The 22,024-nt window shown below is 40.5% G+C and overlaps 1 protein-coding gene and 2 long non-coding RNA genes across 12 annotated transcripts in view; 2 read left to right on the top strand and 1 right to left on the bottom strand.

The window, feature by feature from the left end:
- Positions 1 to 22,024, top strand: part of NEO1 (neogenin 1) — a 498,809-nt gene that overhangs the window by 40,480 nt on the left and 436,305 nt on the right. The gene's annotated exons all lie outside the window — the stretch shown is intronic.
- Positions 1,800 to 19,215, bottom strand: LOC120373504. Its single transcript, XR_005585560.1, has 3 exons — positions 19,028 to 19,215; positions 2,254 to 2,300; positions 1,800 to 2,090 (listed from the first exon to the last, which is right to left on the bottom strand). It is a non-coding gene; the product is annotated as an uncharacterized LOC120373504 (long non-coding RNA).
- LOC120373505 overlaps positions 19,519 to 22,024 on the top strand; it is a 31,574-nt gene continuing 29,068 nt past the window's right edge. Inside the window, exon 1 of the long non-coding RNA XR_005585561.1 lies at positions 19,519 to 19,721. This is a non-coding gene — a long non-coding RNA (uncharacterized LOC120373505). The remainder of the gene's footprint in view (positions 19,722 to 22,024) is intronic.

Genomic DNA, 22,024 nt, shown 5'->3' on the forward strand with positions numbered 1-22,024 from the left:
AGGGGGAATTCTCTCCAGAGATTGATAAGTTTAGACCCTGTGTATTGTTCCATCTTGGTTACAGAGACAGTTACTTTCTTTTTAGTCTTTAATAAATCTTTTCTGTAAAGGACTTGGTTGATCTTTCCTTGGGTGGATTCTCAGGGAAAGGGGAGGAGGGAAGCATCCCTCTGTAGTGGATCCCGGTATCTCTCCTAGGAAAAGGGAGGGGGGAGGAAGCAGGGGGGAATGGTTTATTTCTCCTGGGTGTAAGAACTCCATGGATTTGGGGCTCTTGGGATCCCCAAGGATTTTGGGAAAGGACTGTGTCCCAATACACGTACATTATTGGGTGGTGGCAGCTTTCACCAGATCTAAACTCCATGCAGGTCCCCATATTAGAACCCAACAGCTCCAAGTGGGGGTGAGACCTATGACAATCCCTGACAGACATTTGTCTAAACTGTTCTTGATAAATCTCCAGTGATGGGGATTCTATAACCTTCCTTGGGATTATATTCCAGAGGTTAACTACTATTATGTTTAAAAAGTTTTCCTAATATCTAATCTAAATCTTCTTTGCTGCAGATTAAGCTGATTGCTTCTTGTCCTCCCTCCAGTGGACATGGAGAACTATTGATCACTGTCCTCTTTATAAAAGCTCCTCACATATTGAAGACTGCTATCCGGTCCCACCAAGTCATCTTTTCTCAAGACTAAACATGTCCAGTTTTTTAACCTTTCCATGTACATCAGGTTTTCTAAACCTATTTATAATTTTTTGTTACACTCCTTGGGACTCTCTCCAATTTGTCCACATCTTTCCTAAAGTGTGGCACCCAGAATAGGACACCATATTCTAGCTGAGGCCTCTCAAGCGTATAAGACAGTTACTGCCTATATCTTACATATAGCATTACTGTTAGTATTCCCAAGAATATTAGCTTTTTTTACAACTGCATAGTATTGTTGAATCCTATTTAATTTGTGAACAACTGTAACCCCCAGATCCTTTTCAACAGTACTACCATCTAGCCAGTTATTTCCCATTTTTTAGTTGTGCGTTTGATTTTTTCCTTCCTAGATTACTTTGCACTTGCTTCTTATTGTTTTTCATTTTGTTGATTTGAGTCCAATTCTTCAATTTATCAAGTTTATTTTGAATTCTAATCCTGTCCTCCAAAGTGCTTGCAATCCCTCCCAGCTTGGTGTCATCTGTAAGTTTTATAACCATACTCTCCACTCCATTATCCAAGTCATTCATAAAAATATTCAATAGTACCAGACCTAGGACTGACCCCTGTGGGACACCATTCGGTACATCCGCTATTTGACACCAAACCATTGATATTTCGTCTTTGAGTATGGATTTTTCAATCAGTTGTGCAGCCACCTTATAGTAATTTCATCTAGACCACATTTCCCCAGTTTGCATATGAGAATGTCATGTCAGGACTGTGTCAAAAGCCTTATTAAAATCAAGATATGTCACATCTACTACTTCTCCCTATCCACTAGGCCAGTTACCTTGTCAAAGAATGAAATTAAGTAGATTTGGCTTGATTTATTCTTGACACATCCATGTTGGCTAGTCTCTATAATCCTATTCTTCTTTAGATACTTACAGATTGATAGCTGCTTCTAGTATCTTTCCAGGTATTGAAGTTAGGCTGACTCTAGTAATTTATGGGTTGAAAACATTACACTTGAAAAAAATATTTGCAACAATCATTACAAACCAAGGAAATTCAGAATTGAATTTCAACTCCATGTGTTTTCAGGTTGTACAAGAAATCCAAACACACATGTAAGGCACCCAAGCAAACTTAACTCAATCCTGTATTGACACTTAGCACTCAAATCATGCCAGAATGCTCGTGAATGCCATTACAGCAGTTTTTTTGGTGGGGAGCCAGAATGGCATTCCAGTACTTCTGTCAATCCTGGGTCAGACGGCTTCTTTTCCAACCCCAACTGCATAGTATCCTCTGAGCCAACAGGGGGTACTTGGTGGTGGGTCAGCATGGAGGAAGCTGGTGGTGTTGTGGTCAGGACAGCATGAGCTATGTCAGGAGATGGGTAGAAGAGCTGCCTGGACAGTGGAGCACCCCCTGCAGGGAGCAAGAGTCAGTCACAGGTTTGAGAGGGACAGTATGGGCTCTGCAGAGAGTCAACCCCTGCTCTTCTGAACCTCCCCTGGCTACCCTACTGCCCCAATCTTCCTCCCAGCTCCCCCTGTTATCCCGCTGCTCCCTCCCAACACCTCTTACTCACTTGTGTTCGAGCACTTCTGTTTTGTGGACTGGAGGCCTAGTGATGACCTAGTTGGGGAGTGTTAGAAAAACAATCAATCTCTTTTTAAAATTCAGTTGCAGCTAATCTGAGACAGCATGCATTAAAATATCTTAATCTTAATTGTACGGTTATTGCCTGGTTATTATCTCAGTTTTACAGTTGGGGAAACTGAACCACAGGTAAAGTGACGTGACCAAAATGAGAAACAGTGTCAGAGTTGGGTATAGAACCTGATTTCTAGTGGGTAGAGAACAAGATTAGACTATGCTGCTCCCTGTATGGCAAACTTTACAAGTGTGGTTCTGTGGAAATTGAAAGGAGCTGAGGGATGGTTAGGGTGGGTCTCTTATACCCTCTGTTTCCAGTAGCATGAGGGGGATGACTTACCTCTCCTGGTGTGTGTGTGTGTGCGCGCGCGCGTGTGTGGGGTTTTTTTTTAAATATTTTTTTTAACTGCTACCAAAGGTACTGTGGCGTGGTAAAGTGGTATTGTCTTGTATATTCAGTGTGAGTATACAGTTATTGCCAATTAGCTTTGTTCTGTTGAAAATGATCAGATGCTTGTTTTGGGAAGGGACCTCCTCCAGTCTTTCTTGTAGTATTCTGCAGTTGTCATCCTGGGAATTGCTTTTGTTTGCTGGTTTCTTATACAGGTGATCTATACAGACAGTTTGCCTGAAAGTCAGGAAGATTTCTTGCCTAGAACTAGTATCAGAGGGGTAGCCGTGTGAGTCTGGATCTGTAAAAGCAGCAAAGAGTCTTGTGGCACCTTATAGACTAACAGACGTTTGGGAGCATGAGCTTTTGTGGGTGAATACCCACTTCGTCGGATGCATCCGATGAAGTGGGTGCTCGCCTAGAACTAGGTTCTCTGAATATTGAATATTCTCTGAATTCACATTGATTTCAAAGAACCAGGATTTTACTCAAAGAATCTGCTTACAAAGATTTATGGTATAGTAGCTGTTCTCAAGCGGTGGTATGCGGAGCGCTGCCTGGTCATATGTAACATTGTTTTAAGATCAATCAGATTAAGATACTTTGTCATGCAATGCATTTTAGCTAATAAGGAAATGCTCATGAAGAGGAAGTGGTGGTGATGTCTGTAAGACAGATTTAAGAGGTCAATGCTATGCACAGGTTTGGGGGGACCTGTGATCTAGAGTTTATATCTGATTATCAGCTTAATATCTGTTGTCAGATGTCATTGGTATGGTGCTCTGCTCTGTTCGATGATAAGTCGTGTGTGTGTGTGTGTTTTCCCTCTGTGTGCTGACCTGGCTCTACAGATAGCTGACACAGCAGACCACAAGAGAACCTCCCCAATGACCACAGACTCTGAAGGCACCCGGCCCGGTTTATTGTCAAATGAAGCACAGTAATAGTTTCCCACAGACCCTACAGGACATACTACAAATATGTGCCCCCTGACAATGGACCAGCTCAGTCAGTGGTGGGATTCTCCACTGCCCCCTAGGCCAGACCAAGGCAACCCCTCGGGTTCATTCTTATACACAGGTACAAACAAGTTATGCATCACTCCTGACAACCCCTCTACATGTACAAGAGAAGTACAACCCCTCTACGTGTTAGGGTGCCGCCTCTCACCTTGTACATGTTGGTTCGAACAAAACAACTCTATCCATCATATTATCCTTTTGACCCTGTCTTTAGGATGGGTCAGCATGTTCCTTATTATCTGTGTGGAATGTGTTGGTACGGGAATGTTCTGGTGCCATCCTGGCACGTTTATCTTACTAGTGCTTACTACCTTTTAGATATGTGTATATGTGCAACATCAGCTTTTTTCTTAGCTTCTGTGAGCAGGGCCTGCCCCTGGCTCACAGTTTAACTTTGCTTTATGTTAACAAAGTCTTGACCATTACTTAAGGCCTGAACTAAGGTCTCATACCGGGCCTCTGTTACAAGGGTTTATGTTTCGGGGCCTCATCTTACTACAATATGCTAATATACTAATATTATGGAAGTCTCTTATTGGATGCAATGCATAAGATATGAATGAAAAACAAACTAATTTCCCTTTTCTTTCTCTACTTTTCCCTCTTCCTTCCCTAATATCAGATTAATTCTCTGTCCCAAGTGAAGACTAAACAATTGTTAGCATTTAGTTAAGCATTGGGTTTCAGGATATGCACAGTGATCTAGGGATTTTGAAAAGCTCCATAAAGTTTTCTTACAAAGCATCTTGGTTTATGTCACTTGACTGAGATTGTAAGATGTTGTGGCCAGGGAATCTGTCCTTTACTTGGTCTGTGAAGTGCTATATACAGTGAGTTGTGCAGAGAATCATTTCTTTCTCTGTTACATTTAAAGAAATTAGAATTGTGGGTTGTGGCGTGGAGGGAGGAATAGGTCACCTTTGAATAATTCCATTTATATCATGAGCTGCAGTCAAATGTATGATAGTTTTTGTCTGTAAACACAGAGCTGTATTTGTAGGGTTGGGTTAATTTTGTATTTCCATTTCCAAGTGCTCCTGGCCCTTTCAACAGTCTCTATTTCTAATAATCTACTGTTTTAAAAAAGGGCCTAATTTATGATTAGAAACTAATCTAAAGCTTTCTCTTGGCATCACTATTTGACCCTGTTGGATTTAGTTAGTAAAGGAAAACAAGAGACCCTCGGTTGCATGGAGAACTTAAAGAACTGCTCTAGTCACTAGAACAATCATTTTAAATCAAGCTTTATGGTTCCTAAAGCAACAGGTCCTAAGAGTTGGAAACATGGCTTTATTCCATAGGTCATTCTAATATAATGCATAACCACACTTTCTGAAACTGCATAATCATTTTTTAGAAATATAAAATAAATTAAGTATCAGAGGGGAGCCGTGTTAGTCTGGTTCTGTAGAAGCAGCAAAGAATCCTGTGGCACCTTATAGACTAACAGACGTTTTGCAGCATGAGCTTTCGTGGGTGAACTGCTTGCATCCGAAGATGTGGGTATTCACCCACGAAAGCTCATGCTGCAAAACGTCTGTTAGTCTATAAGGTGCCACAGGAAAATAAATTAAAACAGCTTCATTTTTGAAATGTGAAAAATAATCCTTGTATTGAGTATCTTCAATTTAAAATAAACAATTTAAAATAAAAATGGGAAAACTAGTGTTCTAGCAGTGCATTTAAAATGCATGCCAGTATTTTTATCAGAAACCTCTATTTTCAGACTGGTATCTCTCTAGTACTAGTGATCAAAATTAATGTTGTTTAACATTGAGAGACTCAACAACATATATATAATATAATTTTTTTTTACCTTTTTTAAAGGTAAAGGATACAGAGGGATCTAGACAAATTAGAGAATTGGGCCAAAAGAAACCTGATGAGGTTCAACAAGGACAAGTGCAGACAGAGTCCTGCATTTAGGCTGGAAGAATCCCATTCACTGTTACAGACTAGGGACCGAATGGCTAGGAAGCAGTTCTGCAGAAAAGGACCTAGGGGTTACAGTGGACGAGAAGCTGGATATGAGTCAACAGTGTGCCCTTTTGGCTAATGGCATTTTGGACTGTATAAGTAGGGGCATTGCCAGCAGGTTGAGGGATGTGATCATTCCCCTCTATTCGACATTGGGGAGGCCTCATCTGGAGTAGTGTGTCCAGTTTTGGGCCCCACACTACAAGAAGGATGTGGAAAAATTGGAAAGAGTCCAGTGAAGGGCAACAAAAATGATTAAGGGGCTGGAGCACATGACTTATGAGGAGAGGCTGAGGGAACTGGGATCGTTTAGTCTGCAGAAGAGAAGAATGAGGGGGGATTTGATAGCTGCTTTCAACTACCTGAAAGGGGGTTCCAAAGAGGATGGATCTAGACTGTTCTCAGTGGTACCAGCTGACAGAACAAGGAGTAATGGTCTCAAGTTGCAGTGGGGGAGGTTTAGGTTGGATATTAGGAAAAACTTTTTCACTAGGAGGGTGGTGAAGCACTGGAATGGGTTCCCTAGGGAGGTGGTGGAATCTCCTTCCTTAGAGGTTTTCAAGGTCAGGCTTTACAGAGCCCTGGCTGGGATGATTTAGTTGGTAATTGGCCCTGCTTTGAGCAGGGGTTTGGACTAGATGACCTCCTGAGGTCCCTTCCAACCCTGATATTCTATGATTCTATGAAAGAAAAATAGTACACAAAATGCATAATGTTGACACAAAGCAAGGGAAGACATAAATGTATAAAATATGTATTTGAATAGGTACAATAATGTGCCAACATATCTGCATTTCTGGTTTTTGGATTTTCATCATGGTTGTAATGTTTTTAAACATACTTGCATAAAAAGTCATCTACACCTTGCCCTTATTCAGTGGCTAAATCACTTTTTACCTGTTTGTCATATAAAGTAGTTGTAAGATGTTTGTTAGGTATTGTGCACAAATATAAACAGATTGATATATATTCTACAGAAGCAACATTTAGCCATATAAATCTACAGAAACAAACATACAGTTGATATCTTAATGCCCCAGTGCTGCAGCTGACTCTTCAGAGGCAGACTGCTGAGCTTGCAGGGAGTCCTATTGAAGATGAGCTTCTGCACTGACGTTGATGTGGCCACCTTCAGGTTAGATGCAGGATCAGGGCCTAAGGGCTTGGCTACACTCGAAACTTCAAAGCACTGCTGCGGGAGCGCTGCCGCGGCAGCGCTTTGAAGTGTGAGTGTGGCCGCAGCGCCAGCACTGGGAGAGAGCTCTCCCAGCGCTGCACGTACTCCACCTCCCTGTGGGGATTAGCTTGCAGTGCTGGGAGCTGTTTACACTGGCATTTTACAGCGCTGTATCTTGCAGCGCTCAGGGGGGTGTTTTTTTCACACTCCTGAGCGAGAAACTTGCAGTGCTTTAAAGCGCCAGTGTAGCCAAGGCCTAAGTGTTAATATTCAGGTTTCCAAAGAGTTGATTTAACGGTGATGACAGTAATTAGCTTTTCATGCATCCTTGAATGTGTTTTTTTTTACAATCTAATAATCTTATTCTAATTATGAAAGAGCTGCAGCCACCGTCCTTGTCACCTACTTGTAGAAATGAACCCCCTTTAAATTGTATTCTTATTTAAGATGTTTGGCAAAAAAAAAGAACTGGCGCTTGGAATGCCTGACTTGCCTGTTGTCTGAGAAAACAGCCTAAAGTCTAGGCTAGAAGATGTGATAGAATTATTTAAAAAAATATATAGTGGTGGTGATTTGGCCATTCTGGTGATTTTTACATTTGCCAAGTTGCCCAAGAAAAACTTCTGAATGTATTGTGTATTATAATACAAAGCCTGTTACCTGCCTTATTATTTTCCATCTTCTTCTTTCCCAAAGATATTTTTTAATTTTGAGTGCTTCCAGCTCCTCTCAAGTGTCTCTTGTCCCCCTTTCTTGTTTTTAAAAAATTAGAATTTCCATTTTCTGTGTGGGGGGAGGAGGGGAGGAGGAGGAGGAGTTGTGTGGGGTTTTTTTGTTTTTTGTACTGTTCCCTATTTGAATGCTTCTGGTCAGCTCTTCACCACTCCCTGGTATGAAGTAGGAGTAACAGTGAATTGGTGGTCAGGGGTGTAGTGAGATCAGAAATGGTAAGAAAAATCCTGTTGTGCTTTTTGCTTTTTTTTTTTTTTTTTTTTGGGTGCACTTTTCTTTCCCTCTTAAATTTTAGCATAAAACCCTTCATTTTGAGAGTACTCTTTTCTATACCTTAGTTAATTTGATCAGTGCCTTTTAATGGCCAATAAGGTATTTATAAACACACATTTCTCAGGTCTACTTTTATTTTTGTTGGTTATTGAGTCTATTTATGGTAAGTTAATTTTCAAACAGATTTGGATGATTGTAATTTGGAGTGACAAATAAGTGTGGTATACCCAAAAAAGCACCTGGGGTTTTTTACTTTTTGTTTTGCATGTTACTGAACAAGTCTTTGCTTAATAGGGTTGCTCTAATCCTGTTGCTGATATTTTCATTGCCTGACAGAGCAGAGGAATGTTTGAGGCCCTCAGTAGGGGGCTGGTGAAAGCTGTTAGCCGTCAATAGCAGTAAGGTTTAGACTGTGATTGGAGAAGAGCTGTAATAGTCCTGTGTATCGGAACAGAAGTGGTTGTAGCTGAGCAGATTTTTTTTCCTTAGGATGAGAAGAAGTAATTTACACATGATATAGTGCACTGCTCTTATGAAGTTCTAATAGCAGGAAGCTAAATTTATGCAGTTTTATTTGCCCGAGAAATTGATTTTCTTTTGGTAGACCTGAACACTGAGGGCCTGGATTACAACGAATTACTGTATACCTGAAGTGATTTACTTCTCTTCTCCACCAGCCCCTCCAATACCTCGTAATCTCAGTTTTTGGCTAATATTTGCATCTAAATTACTTGGTTATAACTATGTTCAGTTCTGAAAGGTTTAAATTTGGAAATGCATAAGAAATCAAACAATATTACTTCAAATGTGGCACGATATCAAAGACAAAGCTAAAAAAAATTCTGTCATAGCAGTGTTTCGAGGCTGCACATTTCTGCTTTTAATCAATGCTACTGGAAATGTATTTGTAGGGAAGAAGCAGCTATGTAAATATATACATTAATATAAACAAACATTGAGTTCTATATCTTGGAAAACAAAACATGCATTAGGAAGAGAATAAATTCAATTCCCTAGGGAGAGCAACAGAAGGGCATTTGACAAATATGTTAGGCCGAGTGAAATTTTAACCAAAGCTACATGCATCAATCTGAAAATTCACTTTCTGTAATGTGTAAGGCTGAAGAGTTAAAATATTAGTCTTAAACATTTTTTAAATATTGCACGTTTCTGTGGAGCAGCCAGAGGAGCTATGTCTGCTGTAGGCTGTGTGTTGACGCTATATGCTTTTTCTCTTCAAAACATACGGAACCCAGAACATTAAGTGCAGTAGGTTAATATGGGCAATATAAACATTAAATGCTTGTTGTGTGAATTGAGTACTTTAAGAAACTTAGACTATATCAACTGAGAATAAATTTGCTGAAATAGCAAATCATATTTTCCGTATTTTTCCCTGGATTACATAGGGTTGCCGGGTATCTGGTTTTCGACCGGAACACCTAGTCGAAAAGGGACAGCACCGCCGACGGGGCCATTAAAAGTCTGGTTGGTGGTGCAGCCTGGCTAAGGCAAGCTCCCTGCGGCTCACGGAAGTGGCCAACATGTACGGCTCCTAGGTGCAGTGGCGATCAAGGAAGCTCCGTGTGCTGCCCCTGCCCTGAGCATCAGCTCTGCAGTTCCTATTGGCCGGAAACTGTGTCTAATGGGAGCTGCGGGGGGGGGGCAGGGCCTGTGGGCTGGGAGCTGCCTGGCTGCGCCTGCAGGCATGGAGCCGGACGTGCCGGCTCCTTCCAGGAGCTTCACAGAGTCAGGGCAGGCAGGGAGCCTGCCTTATCCCCATTGCGCTGCCGACCAGGAGCCACCTGAGGTAAGCGCTGCCCAGCTGGAGCCCGAACCCCCTCCTGCACTCCAACCCCTGACCCCATGTCAGAATCCCCTCCTGGATCATGCACCCCCTCCCACACCCCAACACCCTCCCCCAGCCCTGAGCCCCTTCTGGCACCCAGACTCTTTCCCGGAGCCTGTACCCTGCAACCCCATCTATACCCCAAACCCCTCATCTTCTGCCCCACCCCCAGCTGGAGTCCACACCCCAACCCCCTGCCCGAGCCCTGAGCCCACTCCTGCATTCCAAACCCCTTGGCTCCAGACTGAAGTTCCCTCCTGCACCCCAAACTCCTCATCCCTGGCTCCACCCCAGAGCCCACACCCCCAGCTGGAGCTCTTACCCCCTCCCGCACCCAAATCCCCTCTGCTCCAGCCTAATGAAAGTGAGTGAGGGTAGGGGAGAGCAAGTGACGGAGGGAGGGGGAATGGAGTGGGTGGGGGGTGGGACTTCAGGGAAGGGGCTTGGCAGGGGATAGGGCAAGGGTGTTCGGTTTTGTACCATTAGAAAGTGGGCTACCCTAGGATTTCACCAAGTGGGACGTTTCTCAACTAAGGAAAAATGGGTAGGAGAGTGCATTACCATGGCTACAGGGATCAATCTGGTGGATTGTGAAGTGGAAGTGAGCACTTGAACAGGTGGCTAATATTAAATTAATAAATGTAATGCTTTTAGAATTACTTGGTTATAGTAGAATAACTATAAGGATTATTTTGATATCATATACTGTACCTTTTAAATATATTAGTCCAACCATATAACTTTGAATATACAAAGTGACATCTGCATTATTCCTGTCAATATCTGATACTCTACTTAGAGTGGCATTGTTCAAAGCTTGATTTTTCTGACCCTTTTATAATGTAAAATGTTGAGTTAGTAAGCCACCAGTGAATTTAAAACATCACATGCATATGAGAAGACCAATGGATTTCTCTTTTTGCAAATTTGGAAGAAAATAAGATGAATATGGTTGGACAAATTTTATAAGGAACAATTGTCATGAAAACACTAATTATGGTGAATAGCTTTATCATGAGTGTTTTGCAAGGTTAATAGTGCTTGCTGTAATAGGAAGACAGCCTAAAATATAAGCCCTTGTATAAAAGGCCTGGTATGAGTCCTGAGCTAAAATAGTAAGCAAGCTTTGCTAATATAAAGCAAAGTTAGCAAAAGTCAAGCTGTAAGCAAACGTCATGCTCTGCTTGCTTGCAAGTTCACAGAATCTGGCAAAAACAGGGCTAATATTGCAAAGACACACATTCCTAAGAAGTACTAGGTACAAAGTACTCATGCAAACACATTCCAGAACAGTGGTACCAAAATATCCTAATATCAAGGATGGTACAAAAACAGTCCCAAAGGATAACAGGAACACACTGACCTCTCCTAAAAGATAAGGTCAGAATAACAATGTAATAAATAAAAATGTTTTAATCAAGCCAGTATGTAGAAGAAGATGGGTAATAACTAGCCACGTCAGGGGGCAGTAACTAAGTCAGAGGGGCAGTACATAACTTATTTGTATCAGGGTATAAAGAGGTATCTTTGACAAAGTGTCTTGGTCCATTCGAGGGGGGAATGGAAAGTCCCACCATTCACTGAACTGTGTCCATTGTCATGAACACACATGCCTTAGTATCCTCGTAAAGCTGTAAGATTTAAGAACTGTTTTGGGGAAGAAAAGTTACAAAGCCCAATCCAGCTGTCATTTCTCTGCCTCTTTCTGAATAACTTGTAAAATCACAACAAACTCCTGAATTATTGTTTTTGCATCTAGGTTTGTTTTACCATTGAGGAAGAGCTGTGTGCATATATAATATGCATAATATTTAATCCTTCCAACCTCTGGTTTTTAATTTAAATTAGAAACAAAATGCCAGATTCCAAAACTGAATGGTCTTGGTGACCCTAAAGTGTAAGGTGACCTTTTTTGGCACTGATCCCATTTTAAGAATGTATTGCTTCTTTGAGCCAAACTTTCAAACAGATATTATTTTACAATTTAATTGGCTACATACATCTTGAAAAGGATATATACCAGTGGTTTTTTCCACTGTGGAGACATAAAGGTTTGTTTCACAGAAGAGAGAGCATAAACTAGCAGTTACAAGGAAGCTTGTGTGAACTGAGCTATACTGTATACTTTTAGGGAAAAAGTTTGATCTTGGTTTGTAGCTTTTGGCAGCTTCAAACAAAACAGTCAGTGTTCTAGAGAAACTAAGGATTCTTTTTACGTTCTTGAAGACGCATTTAAAGACACAAACACTACTCCAAATCATTGTAAAACATCATCTGAAACAAACTTGCTTTCTTTAGCAGAAGGCTCCTTGCCTAGTTTCCTTTCTAAGATTTCTACATGCACCATTAATGATGTCAGTTTGTGGTATATGTATTGTACACAAGACAATTGCTTTAGAAACAAAGACCAGCTTGAAATGTAATAATCAAGCTGGTTTGAAGTGTAAAAATCTTTTACAAGTTTTTGGCTGCAAGCAAACCAGTTCAAGTCATTCTGAAACCAACAGAATTGCTTTCCTGCTGACCCACATTTAGGCTCTTTCATGAGATCCAATCAAGTTGGGAACTCAATATTGGTTACATAAGCAATAGGGAGCCTAAAAACTTACGCATCCATCACAAAATATCTCCTCTTCTCTGAGTGTGTGGTTGGTATTGCCTCTCGATAGGTAATCCAGTCACTTGCCAGAAATTGAAAGCAGTCAACTTCATTTTCATTTTGTAAACCTTAGTGCTCTGGTATCAGCATGGGTAGATTGTCACTAGATAGCTGCCTCTACAGAAGGAGCTGCAGTTGTTGTTTGTTCCTACTCTGTAAAGGACATATTTTATTGATTTTTCCCCTAGCTGTGGGGGCTGGTTATTTCATCATTATCTCCTTGATTCTTTGCTGTGGCTCCCCTTTTCTTGGAGGGATTTTGTTTCCTAAGGACTTCTGCTGGGTCTGAGGTAGCTGAGGATGGTCATTAATGGATTTCTGAATAGGACTAGTCGTCATCTAAGGGTACCATGAGGATTTGGTGTACCTTACCAGTAAAATTACTTCAAGAAGGACGTATTCTCCTTAATTGCCATAGAAGTCCAAACGTCAGCATTGGAAGAGGGGAAAAAACGTAGATCTAAAAGAGGGGTTCTCTTCTCATATAAGTCTGTATTGGTGCACCCTGATGTCAAAAATTATTTGAATATGAAGAGATCTATCATCCGTGATCCACTTTAGATCATGGACTTCGTATCTTCTCCTAGTTTAGCTGAGAATTTGGGCTGATATACCCATATACTGAGTGGGAAAGCAAACCAATTTCTGGACAACAGTGCTTCTCCCTTAAGGACCAAACCCCATAGGCAAAAGAAGAGAGACCCCACTTAGGATTCTGGATTCATGCTTGAAATTTCTGTGCATGCAGTGTACACCTTGAGTAGTTGTCAGGCGATCACACATTATTGAAAAGTCAGAGACAATTCAGGTGAATGTCGTCATCTTTTCTAGGTTCAGCATTGTTATTTGTGTGAAATGCCAGTTATGACATGACATTCACAGCTAGAATTGAGGCAGCCTAGAGAGCAACTAAAAGATCACTGAACAAGAGCAAGTCTGCATCTTATGAGAACAAGTCAGAGGCCATGCCCTCAAAAGCATAAACCTAAGTTTGACATGACATAACCAGTGAGGATCAAAAACAGGTAGAGAGAAGATGAGGATAAGATGATCATATGATTATGTACTGATGATTATGTTGAATTTTTGTATTTGCTTCTTGTGTTTCATCCCCTTCACCTCAGTGTCTTTGTCCAAACCTTCCATATCTTTATTTAATGTCACTCCACCCATCACTCTGATCAACTTCCTCCCCTTACATTTTGTTTTTAATGCCCAAAGTGTGCTAAGTGCACAGTCAAAATAAGGCCTGGATTCCTGCCCCAAAGAGATTACTATCTTAAAATCAGGCTAAAGGTGGGGGAAAGGAGTACAATGTACAAATGAAATGAAGGGTAGTGGAAAGGATACAACATAAGTATACAACAGGGGTTCTCAAACTGGGGGTTGGGACCCCTCAGGGGGTTGTGAGGTTATTACATGGGGGGTCGCGAGCTGTCAACCTCCATCCCTAACCCTGCTTTGCCTCCAGCATTTATAATGATGTTAAATATAGAAAAAGTGTTTTTAATTTATAAAGGAGGGGGGGAAATGCACTCAGAGGCTTGCTATGTGAAAGGGGTCACTAATAAAGTTTGAGAACCACTGGTATACAATCATCAGGAATATTGCCACTGATTTAAGTTTTTGTTTTAAAATTATGGCACTAATATCCCCAACTGGCCCTCTGCTTAGTCATTATTAGTGCTATAGAATCCTAGATTATCAGAGTTGGGAAGGGACCTCAGCAGGTCATCTAGTCCAACCCGCTGCTCAAAGCAGGACCAATCCCCAGACAGATTTTTGCCCCAGATCCCTATACGGTCCCCTCAAGGATTGAGCTCACAACCTTGGGTTTAGTAGGCCAATGCTTAAACCACTGAGCTATCCCTCCCTCAACCTAGGAAGGTTCCATTACTCTTTTTCACATTCTAGACTTTGGACCTAGCATAGTCTTCTTTCTACAGAATGCTCTTTTTCTCACTAAAGCCCACTTCTTCCAGGAATGCCTTCTCCCTTCTCAATTTTCCAAGAACTTTCTCTCTTGGAATGTTGTTTGTCTTGTCTGATTTCAGATTGTGAGTAATTTAGAGTAGTGTTCATGTCTAATTTTTTTTCAAAAATTACTAATTTTGTTGCTCTTCCCCTGCCTGAAAATGTTCTGTAATTGTAAACAATGGAATATTCTATTGATGTATGCTACATGTATACTATTTTAAGTAACTAATCTTTGATCTTCATATTCACTATGTTTCCCATTGCATGAATTCTCCTGGGAAATTGGTGGTGAAACTGCCATATTTGCATTACTTGAAAACTTAGGTTTATATGATAGTTCTGTATCACTGTTAATTAGTTAATGTTGGTACAGTGCTTTGAAGATGTAAAGCTCTACAGAAATGCTAAGTGCTCTTCTTCCAGAGGCAATTATTAATTATCAGGCTGATGTATACAGAGAGAAGATAAAAGACTATTTTGTCCAAATTTTAAGGATTTTGCCACAAATTTTGCCTAACGTTTGCAAGAAACTTAACTCTGCATTGTTTTCCTGCCATTGTTTTGTCAATTGTGGTACTGGTAGCAACTAATAATAAGTTACCAAAATGATTAAAAGCCAGCTCCCCCCTCCCCCCTCTTCTTTAAACGGAGGGCAAAAGGTAAAGCTCTGGATATAAAAGTAAGTCTCGATTTGTATTCCAATTAACAACTTTTGGTTCTTAATTTTTGCTTAATGGTAAGTATGAATAATTTTCTTCTAAGTATTAAAAATTAATGGAGGATTGATTTTTTTGTTTGTTTGTTTGACCACCCATATAATGGCCCTAATTCTAGTCTAACTAGACATTTGTCTGACCCTGTAGACCATGTCTTTTAATGTGCAATGCCAAATCTCCATAGAGAATAAGGCCAGCTGCTTTTGATAGGGAGCTACTAGAATTTTAAACATTTAGATGAATTACAGGTAAAAAGTATCAAAAGGAAATGTGATCGACCAAAAGCACTTGCAGCTGCTGCAACTCTGTCTTTATCATGGAGGCAATCAGTTGTTTGATATCTGTGGGTACATCTACAAGGTAGCTGGGAGGTGTAGTTCCCAGCTTGGGTAGATGAACACGTGCTGGTTCTCCTTGAGCTAGCACCTAACATTAGTGATGTGGCCACGGCAGCACACACTAGTCACCCATGTACGTACCTGTCTTGAGATCCTAGGTACTTATTCAGACTGCTATCCCAAGCTGCTCCCCATGCCACAATAGCAACATGGCTAATTTTAGGTGATAGCCCATTCAGAGTTGGCACATATCTTCTATCTGAGCTGGGTATTGTACCTCCCAGCTGCAGTGTAGCTGTAACCTGACAGGCTTCTCTGCAGAATGAATCATTTATTAGGTAATTTTGTCTTAACTTGAGAAATTCCTTATCACACATACATATTGTAGATTTGTTAGAGGAGAACAGATTTTTTTTTTAAAAACGGTATCCCAACTTTGTTTAATCTCTTGATGGAGGCTGTATTGCAGTGTGATGAATTAGTAAAATTGAGTGAGACATTTGGCAGTACGGTATCAGCTCATTCTTCTACTTTCTTATAATGGGACATTTGACCAAATGAAAACCCTATTGTTGCTGAGCCAGAAACAGGTCAATGTTTGAGTTTTAGGAATGTGCTTTTGATGTTCTTGGACAGCTTATCTCAACAAGAATTGTTAGTATTGGAGCTGCACAGATTGAATAAACTTCCTGGGAGGAAACAATTGTAAAGTATCCAGGAAGTTATTAGGAAACAGGAGCAGAAGTTCACATTCACGGAGTTATTTTAAAAAAAGGCTGAGCCCTTTGAACACTGTCTTCCCTAACATAGAGCTTGAAAAATATACTTGCTCCTGACTAGTAGGAAAGTCTTCTTGAGGGCTAAATAAAATTTCTCTAAAAACTCAAATTTAAATACTACAGGTGTTCCTAATGATTGAAGAAAATATATTGATACAGTACTGTTCTCTCCAGGTATGCAGCATTCCCAAGCAATTGCAGAGTGAAAATGTCTTGACTTTCATTGTTTTTCTGTTGCTGCCCATGGTATTCTGAATAGCAGCAGGATAACCAGCAAGTCTCTTGTCAGTTTCTACTGCTGTTTGGGAACACTAAGCAGCAGCAGAAAAGAAAATGATTAAAATTGGAGGCAGCAAAAAAGGAGATTAGGGGAAAGTTAGAATAGTCAGTATAAACTAGAGTAAGAGATAGGAGCATTGGTTTTCTTATCAAAGAGTTGTCCTGGACTTTGCTAGTGGATCCTCTCTCTAGCCTCTAACTTTCATATTGTCTTTGAGCTAGTCAATTAAGTTCTTGGGTAATAGGTATTTGGTAGGTGTCCCAAAATTCCATACAATAGATGAAGAGACGGATATTAAAGATGCCAAAATCTGCTGCTGTAAGAAACTTGTCTCCATTAGATTGACTTAAAAGGAACCAGTTTACCCTCTAATTAGGGAGAAAAAATTTATTTTTTTCTTCTGGAGAACTTGGAAAAAAATATGAAAAGGAAAGTATAATAAGGAAATATGGTAAGAAAAAGTAATTCTGTGCCTTAGCAGTTTACAGTTTTATTTCTGAATTAGAGGTAATGCAATTCTGTGTTCACTTTGTCTATGTAAGTTAAATAATCATAACTATCATAATACAGGAATGTATTCCCACAAATGGAGTTATGATCAGCAAGTCACTTATGCATTTTAAGAACCATTACTGGGTACAGTGTCAACATTTATTATACTTTAGTAATAAAATTCATAACTCCCTCTTGAGTTCAGAAAATGGTCAGTGGAAAGAATTTTTTGAGACTTCATGCTTAGTTAGAATTCAGAATTTAGAATTCAGATTTTATTTTTACTAACTTTAATGTATACATAAACATTTTGTTTATTATTACTAGCCGTTTTTTCTACCAGTAAGAATTTATATGGGAATTCTTTAAATTGTTAAAATTACACCCTGCCATCTTTTCTACGCTTTTAATTGCAAACTGTCAAAATAAACTTTAGAATTTAGCATTTTTTCAGCTAAGTTTCTGTTGGTTTAAATACACATTTTGTCTCCTGCTTTTGCAGATATCCATTTTTATTACCAAGAGAAACTAGAAGAATGTCGTGAGAATAATTAAAATTAATCTGTGTAGAGTTGCATGGTGGTATGATAGGCTTGTTAAATTTGTAGTTTGTTTTATGGTTTTATACTGCTGCCCATCATTGTAGTATCTGAGCACTTTTCCTTTTTTTTTTTTTTTTAAAGGAAGAGTGAAGTCTATAGTTTACTTCATGGAGTCTCTGGCACTTCTCCCTTTTGGGGTCAAAATTCTGCTTAGGGTAGGTTTTTTTGGGTAGAGAGGAGTTGCATGGGGTTTGGGAATAAAAGGAGTATTCACCTTGTCATCATCACTCATGGTGGAAAGGCTTTCTCAAAGAGGAACGCCTTGCAATGTGCCCTAGAGATGGCCTGACTGCGTTTGCCTTATATTCTCTAGAAAATTGTTCCATCTCGTTGACAGAATGCTTTGTTCCAGGTTCTCACATTCTTCGTCCAGGACTTCCCTGCACTGTTCCAGAGGTGTGCAGTTTTTCAAAGTGTTTTCCCTTTCTGTCCAATCTCACTGTCTTGCCTCGGGTCAGTTTGAGACAGTGGCTCATTAACTGTGCTGTGTAAACTAAAAGTTGGGGGGCGGGGGAACCAGATTTTAAAAAAGCTAATTGGCTTTAAAAAGTAGCTTTTAATATTGTCAATATATGGTCACTCTGTAGCAGAAATCATGGGGAGGGAGAAGTCACCTAATAACTCCATTTCAGTGGTGTTGAGGTTAAATGTATAGGTCACTGTACTCGATGACCTGCTTTCTATTTGCAGCTCTGTCACATGGTTTATCTTCACAGCAGAGTAAACTTGTGTTATAACTTGAGCATTGCCTCTAAACTCAAATCTCATCCATTCTCAGGAAAACTTAAGTATAGTGGATGCTTTAAATTAGAGTTGGCTGGGTGGTTGGTGGTATAGACTGCAGCTTGTGTTAGTATGACGAGTCAACTGTGAACTTTGTGCAGCCCGGGTGTTGTTTTTCAGTGTTACTGTTCTTACTTTAGTTACCTCTACAGTGAAAACACACCCTTGCTCCCTGTGTTATTTTTGGCAAGTCATTTCATCTCTGGTTCTGTCCCCCCTTTTGTATGTCTTGTCTATTTAGATTGTAAATTTTTCAAGATGTAAGAGATGTTTGTACAGCAACAAGCACAATGGGGTTGCTGATCTCTGGCACCTTAAACCATTACTGGAATGCAAATAATAATAGAGAATGACTCTCACATGAATGTGCCAGGTTAGTTAGTCTGAATATGTGCCATCTTTCTTTCATGGGAATTGGAAAATAATTCAGTGAAGAAATAGAACCTTAAAGGATATTTTATTTTAGAAATGAATAACATGCAAAGCTGTGCTTGGAAATTGATCCACTATTTATAGATTTCCGCTGTGAAAGATTTATAGCTGTCTGCTACCAGCACAGCTTATTAAGTATCTGAATTTTAATCTTACCTTGGATGGTTTAAAGAATTGTAGAGACCTCAAGGAAAGCTTTGAAAAACTAAAGGCATGTCTACACTTACCTCTGGAGTAATCAATCCAGTGGGGGTCGATTAATCGTGTCTAGTGAAGACATGATAAATTGACCACCGAGAGCTCTCCCTTTGACTCCGGTACTCCACTGGAGCGAGAAGTGTAGGTGGAGTCGATGAGGGAGCATCAGCAGTTGACCTACCACAGTGAAGACACCACGGTAAGTAGTTCTAAGTATGTCGACTTCAGCTGCGCGAATAATGTAGCTGAAGTTGTGTAACTTAGATTGGCCCCACTACCCCCAGTGTAGAGCAGGCCTTATTTAGAGAGAAGTCTGCCTCTATTGTGTGTGGTTTTTTGTTTTTGTTTTTTATTGCTAAGGATATTTGCATAAACATAAGATTTTTGTTTAGAATTTCCTCTGTTCCTGCTGTTTTTCTCACAGTTACTAATTGTGATGTCACAAAATGAGCATGACTTCAGGTGGGAACTAACTGACTTGAGTTTCTCCAGCTCCGTCAGAAGCTAGGGACACCATCCCTGTCCATCCTGGCTAATAGGTGGCAGGATCTTTCATAATTATATGATAGTGAGGTGGAAATATTGTTGCCAGGCACTTTCCCTGTTCAGAACTCCCTGAAATATGCTGCCATGGAGACGTTCCTGAGCACTTTACCTTCAAGAACAGGAATGTGTTTTTCAAGATATGTAAATGTCTTGTAATTCTTCTATGAAGAAATACCAGTAAGTTGTAACACATTGACATTTGCCCACTCACGTTCCTGCATAATTGAGATTGCTTGTTGTATTAGTTAATGATCTGTCTTTTTTGTATAAATAGAACTGACAGTTGAGGCCTGTTGTTGGAAATAATATTCCAAATACATTTATTATGGTTTGCCATGACTCAGATTTCACACAAGCATTCCTTTGTTAGTCCAAAGTCCACATGGTGTTGGTTACATCCAAAATACCAAAGCAAGAATCTACAAACTTATATTTTATATCCAAATTATAATGCAGTTACAAGCATTGGCCATAATATTTATAACAGAATCAAGCCTGGAAAACACCTTCCCATCATGTCACTCCACCTTATTTTGCTATATCGTTTCTTAACTACTGGTTTAGCATTTCTTTATAATAAACAAACCAATTATTTGCTGCACCTGGTACCCAATTAACAATGTTTTCTCAACCTAATCCTTGAAAAAGGTAACTCTGGTATTTCAAGGGTCACGACCAGTGTTCCCTCGCATGTGCGGAGTGAACTTTGTGTGCACCAATGTGACACATCACCTTCAAATTGGTGCACATAACAAAATTCATGTGGTGGGGGTGGAGTGGAGGGGTTCAGAGTATGGGAGGGCAGCTCAGGGCTGGGGCAGAGGGTTGTGGTGTGGGGGCTGAGGGCTCTGGCTGGGGGTGCAGGCTCTGGGGTAGGCCTGGGGATGGGGGTTTTTGGGTGCAGGCTGCCTGGGGGCTATGGTAGGGAGAGAGGACTCTGGGCCCCCTCCACCAGCTCTCTCTCCCCCTGCAGCAGCACCTGGGCTAGCGGGGTGGGGTGGGGAGAGGCGCCTCTTCTCTAGCTGCAGCAGGTCCGTGCCGGGGCTGGGGGAGGGGCGCCTCTCCCCTGGCCGCGACAAGTCCAGGGCAGGTTAGAGGGAACTTAGGTCCAAGTCCAAGGCAGCTTAGAGGGAACTTAGGTCATGACAAGTTTAACACAAACAATTCCTCTTTCTCATGTTCTTACACTTTTTGGTAACACACTTTGGGGCTATTGCTCATGCCAATGTCCAATTTCAGTTTCAAACCATTGTTTACTTGGGCCCAATGTAGATCTATATTAGTGCTACTGTGGAACCCACTTAACAGGGATGAAATGTATCACTTGCTGTAGTGGTAGTAGACCTCCAAAACAACTTAGTTCTGGATATTCCCTCGGAGTGAGCCCAAACACTGTGACTCTATTAGTAATCTTTAGGGAAGAAGCTTTGCATCCATCTTCACTGCAGAGGATGTGGGGGAGATACCCACATCAGAGCAATCCTTCTGGGAGACAGATTTGAAGTACTGTCCCAAACTGATGTGTCAATAGAAGAGGTGGTTCTAGAACAAACTGATACATTAAATGTAATAAGTCACCAGGACCAGATTGGATTCACCCAGGAGTTCTGAAGGAACTAAGTATGAAATTGCAGTGCTACTAACTGTGGTATGTAACCTATTACTGAAACAAGGCACTATACCAGGTGACTGAAAGGTAGCTAATGTAACATACTTTATTTAAAAAAAAAAAAGTGTGTGCGTGCGTGCTCCAGAGGTGATTCTGACAATTTGCAAGCCTAACTTCAGTACTGGGCAAATTGGTAGAAACCATAGTAAAGAACAGAATTAACAGACATAGATGAACATAATACGTTGAGGAAGAGCCAACACAGCTTTTGTAAAGGGAAATGATGCCTCACCAGTCTGTCAGAATTCTTTGAGGGTGTCAACAAGCATGTCGACAAAGGTAATCAAGTAGATGTAGTATACTTGGATTTTCAGAAAGCCTTTGACAAGGTCCCTCACCAAAGGGTCTTAGGGAAACTAAGTAGCCATGGGATCATAGGGAAAGTTTTCTCATAGGATAGTAACTGGTTAAAAGATAGAAAACAAAGGGTAGGAATAAATGTTCAGTTTTCAATGGAGAGAGGTAAATAGCAGGATCCCCTAAGGATCTGTACTGGGATCAGTGCTATTCAGTGTATTATTATTCATAAATGATCTGGAAATGGATGTGAACAGTGACGTTGCAAAGTTTGCAGATAATACAAAATTATTGAAGATACTTAAGTCCAAAGCTGACTGAAAAGTTACAGGGAGAGATCACAAAACTTGGTGACTGGTCAACAAAATGGTAGATGGCATAGTAATGTACATTGCAAAAAATAACCCCAAATATACATATATAATGATGGTTCAAAATGAGCTGTTACCACTCAAGAAAAAAATCTGGAATCACTGGATAGTTCTCTGAAAACTTGAGCTCAATGCGCAGCAAC

Source organism: Mauremys reevesii, linkage group 10, assembly GCF_016161935.1.
Source record: "Mauremys reevesii isolate NIE-2019 linkage group 10, ASM1616193v1, whole genome shotgun sequence".
NCBI classification, from domain to species: Eukaryota; Metazoa; Chordata; order Testudines; family Geoemydidae; genus Mauremys; species Mauremys reevesii.